The sequence below is a fragment of the Sprattus sprattus genome, assembly GCF_963457725.1.
Source record: "Sprattus sprattus genome assembly, chromosome: 1".
NCBI lineage: Eukaryota > Metazoa > Chordata > Actinopteri > Clupeiformes > Clupeidae > Sprattus > Sprattus sprattus.
The window spans coordinates 78,531,600-78,536,599 of NC_137920.1; positions in this window are offsets into that span (position 1 = coordinate 78,531,600).

Consider the following 5,000-nt stretch of genomic DNA (forward strand, 5'->3'; position numbering starts at 1 on the left):
CACACTCACACACTCACACACTCACACACTCACACACACTCACACACTCACACACACACACACACACACTCACACACTCACACACACACACACACACACACACACACACACAGACGTGAGCAGATCTACATACACACATCCCAGACTAAGAGCAGAGCATTCCGACCCTCCCTATAGAAGGCTAGAGTCATAAACTCACTTCATTAATGCTGCTAGGTCTATTTCTAGATCACAGAAAGAGAGAGAGACCTGGGCCTGATATATGTTTACTTCTCTCTCTCTCTCTCTCTCTCTATCTCTCTCTTTCTCTCTCTCTCTCTCTCTTTCTCTCTCTCTCTCTCTCTGTCTCTCTGTCTCTCTCGCTCCCTGTGCGTGCGTAGTGGTGGGAAACTGCTGTGGTTCCTCTGGGTGAAGTTAACCAGAGATCTCCTCCTCACATACCCTCTGCCCCACTCACCTGGGAACCAGAGAGACAGAGAGAGAGAGAGGGGGAGGGAGAGAGAGAGAGGGAGGGAGAGAGAGAGAGGGAGGGAGAGAGAGGAGAGGAGGTAGAAGGGAAAAAGGAGTTTAGAAAAAGACAGACAGACAGAGAGGTGAGGAGGAGAGGGAGGGGGGATTACAGAGGAGACGGAAAGAGGGAAAGAGAGACAGAGAGACATTGGAACGGAGAAACAGACAGACTGAGGAAGGGAGGATGGATGATGGTCAGAAGGGAAGAATTAAAAGAGAGTAAAGTAGACAGACAAACAGAAGGAAAGATATCTGGAGGAGATATGGAGAGAGAGAGAGAGAGAGAGAGAGAGAGAGAGAGAAGAAGAAAACAGACAGGCAAGGGAGGTGGAAAGCTAGAAAAGGAGTGGAGAGAGACAGGGAAACAGAGGGGGAAGAGGGAGAGAAAGAGAGAGAGAGAGGGAGAGAGAGAGGGAAACAGAGGGGGAAGAGGGAGAGAAAGAGAGAGAGAGAGAGAGAGTGAAACAGAGGGGGAAGAGGGAGAGAAAGAGAGAGAGAGAGGGAAACAGAGGGGGAAGAGGGAGAGAAAGAGAGAGAGAGAGAGAGAGAGGGAAACAGAGGGGGAAGAGGGAGAGAAAGAGAGAGAGAGAGAGAGAGTGAAACAGAGGGGGAAGAGGGAGAGAAAGAGAGAGAGAGAGGGAAACAGAGGGGGAAGAGGGAGAGAAAGAGAGAGAGAGAGAGGGAAACAGAGGGGGAAGAGGGAGAGAAAGAGAGAGAGAGAGAGAGAGTGAAACAGAGGGGGAAGAGGGAGAGAAAGAGAGAGAGAGAGAGAGAGAGGGAAACAGAGGGGGAAGAGGGAGAGAAAGGAGAGAGAGAGGGAAACAGAGGGGGAAGAGGGAGAGAAAGAGAGAGAGAGAGAGAGAGAGAGAGAGGGAAACAGAGGGGGAAGAGGGAGAGAAAGAGAGAGAGAAAGAGAGATAGGAGAGAGAGAAAGGAGAGAGAGAGGGAAACAGAGGGGGAAGAGGGAGAGAAAGAGAGAGAGAGAGAGAGGGAAACAGAGGGGGAAGAGGGAGAGAAAGAGAGAGAGAGAGAGAGAGAGGGAAACAGGGGGAAGAGGGAGAGAAAGAGAGATAGGAGAGAGAGAGAAAGGAGAGAGAGAGGGAAACAGAGGGGGGAAAGTGAGAGAGAGAGAGAGAGACAGAGAGACAGTGAGAGAGTGAGAGGGAAACAGAGGTGAGAGAGGGAGAGAAAGAGAGAGAGAGAGAGAGGGAAACAGAGGGGGGAAAGAGGGAAAGAAAGACGTAAATTGAGTTAGAGAGAGAGATAACAGAAGAGAGACAGAATAAGAGACAGAGAGAGAGAAATGGGGGCGCTCAAAGCCCAGCGCTGTGTGTGTGTGTGTGTGTGTGTGTGTGTGTGTGTGTGTGTGTGTGTGTGTGTGTGTGTGTGTGTGTGTGCTTTTATGTGCAGGCTAACGAGGCCGTGTTTGTGTGAGTTTTATCAGCGCCCTGAGCCTGGCCACTTTATGGCGCAGATTCCCCTTTATCTGATAAAGATGCCAGAGTTCTCCCAGAGTCCTTCCAGCTCAGTCTATCCCATTCCCATTCCCAGGACCGGCACATGTGGAATTTCCAGGCCCCGCAGTAAATCCTCTTCCGGCCGACAACCTTTCCTGAGCGACTGGCGTTTGGACAGAGGATGGAATGCATCTTCTACCTCAGCGTCCCTTTGACTTCTTCTCAGGGAAACACAAGTGCTCTGTTCTTTTCTATAAATTACACCTCCGCTCCTTGCTCCGGCAGACAGGATGGAGAACAGAGGATCAGAGAGAGAGAGGGAGGGAGAGATAGAGGGAAGGAGAGAGGGAGAGAGAGATAGAGGAATGGAGAGAGGGAGGGAGGGAGGGATAGAGGGAGGGAGAGAGAGAGGGAGGGAGGGAGGGAGAGATGGAGAGAGAGATAGAGGGAAGGAGAGAGGGAGAGAGAGATAGAGGAATGGAGAGATAGAGGGAGGGAGAGATAGAGGGAGGGAGGGAGAGATAGAGGGAGAGAGAGAGAGAGGGAGGGAGAGATAGAGGGAAGGAGAGAGGGAGGGAGAGAGAGGAGAGGCCAAATGGCAAGTTTTGCAGGGAAGACAAACAGACCAAACAAGCATTCAGGTCATTCTAGTCATCATCAGGAGAATGCACTCGGGACGAGAGGGAGTGCCCAGACAGACGGACGGACCGACGGACGGACAGACAGACAGACAGTCAGGCAGACAGACAGACAGACAGGCAGGCAGGCAGACAGACAGACAGGCAGGCAGGCAGACAGACAGACAGACAGACAGACAGGTAGACAGACAGACAGGCAGGCAGACAGACAGACAGACAGACAGGCAGACAGACAGACAGACAGACAGACAGTCAGGCAGACAGACAGACCCCCAGCCAGACAGACAGACAGACAGTCAGGCAGACAGACAGACAGACAGTCAGGCAGACAGACAGGCAGGCAGGCAGACAGACAGACAGACAGACAGACAGACAGACAGACAGACAGACAGGCAGACAGACAGACAGGCAGGCAGACAGACAGACAGACAGACAGACAGACAGACAGACAGACAGGCAGACAGGCAGGCAGACAGACAGACAGACAGACAGACAGACAGACAGACAGACAGACAGACAGACAGACAGACAGACAGAGAGAAAGACAGACAGACAGACAGACCTTTAGTCCAGCAGAACCTCTACTCACCCTCTGTGGGTGTGACCACCACTGGTCTCATCAGGGCCAAAGAGTCCAGTGTGTGTGTGTGTGTGTGTCTCAGTCTTCGCACCCATGGCAAAGCCACTCACACACTCTCAGATGCTTCATATGAGGCTGCTTAAAGCTCTCTCTCTCTCTCTCACACACACACACACACACACATTCTCTTCACACACTCATACCTCTCCCACAGCACGTCTACAGTAAAACGGCTTGACTTGACATGTCATGATCCATGCTTGTTTGTCAAACATGGCAGAGATTAAAACTTCAGGAGAACGGGGAATGCTGCCAGTGGGTGCATTGGGATGAAAAGCTACCTGTCCTTCACCTGGATGGGACTAGAGGCAAAGCTACCTGTCCTTCACCTGGATGGGACTAGAGGCAAAGCTACCTGTCCTGCACCTGGATGGGACTAGAGGCAAAGCTACCTGTCCTTCACCTGGATGGGACTAGAGGCAAAGCTACCTGTCCTGCACCTGGATGGGACTAAAGGCAAAGCTACCTGTCCTCCTTCTGGATAGGACTAGAGGCAAAGCTACCTGTCCTCCGTCTGATGGGACTAGAGGCAAAGCTACCTGTCCTCCGTCTGATGGGACTAGAGGCAAAGCTACCTGTCCTCCGTCTGAATGGGACTAGAGGCAAAGCTACCTGTCCTTCACCTGAATGGGACTAGAGGCAAAGCTACCTGTCTGTCTGAATGGGACTAGAGGCAAAGCTACCTGTCCTCCGTCTGAATGGGACTAGAGGCAAAGCTAGCTGTCTGTCTGAATGGGACTAGAGGCAAAGCTACCTGTCTGTCTGAATGGGACTAGAGGCAAAGCTACCTGTCTGTCTGAATGGGACTAGAGGCAAAGGTGACTGTGAACTCACTGCTTCCAGAGGTGAACCCAAACTAAAACTCAAGTGCAGGAAAAGCACTAGAGCCCCCAAACCCAAATCCACTGGTGTGCTCAGTTCACTGAGACATAAGGTGCTCAGACACTTGGGCTTGACTGATATGAAAGGCATGGTTGATCACAACGTTCCCCAAACTCACACTGGACTTACGGTAAAAACAGAACCATGAGGAACAAGAACCATGAGGAACAAGAGAGAACCATGAGGAACAAGACTAACATCATTAGAACCGCGAGGAACAAGACTAACATCATTAGAACCAACAAGACTAACATCATTAGAACCAACAAGACTAATATCATTAGAACCATGAGGAACAAGACTAACATCATTAGAACCATGAGGAACAAGACTAACATCATTAGAACCAACAAGACTAATATCATTAGAACCATGAGGAACAAGACTACCATCATTAGAACCATGAGGAACAAGACTAACATCATTAGAACCAACAAGACTAATATCATTAGAACCATGAGGAACAAGACTAACATCATTAGAACCATGAGGAACAAGACTAATATCATTAGAACCAACAAGACTAATATTATTAGAACCATGAGGAACAAGACTAACATCATTAGAACCAACAAGACTAATATCATTAGAACCATGAGGAACAAGACTAACATCATTAGAACCATGAAGAACAAGACTAACATCATTAGAACCATGAGGAACAAGACTAACATCATTAGAACCAACAAGACTAATATTATTAGAACCATGAGGAACAAGACTACCATCATTAGAACCAACAAGACTAATATCATTAGAACCATGAGGAACAAGACTAACATCATTAGAACCATGAGGAACAAGACTAACATCATTAGAACCAACAAGACTAATATCATTAGAACCATGAGGAACAAGACTAACATCATTAGA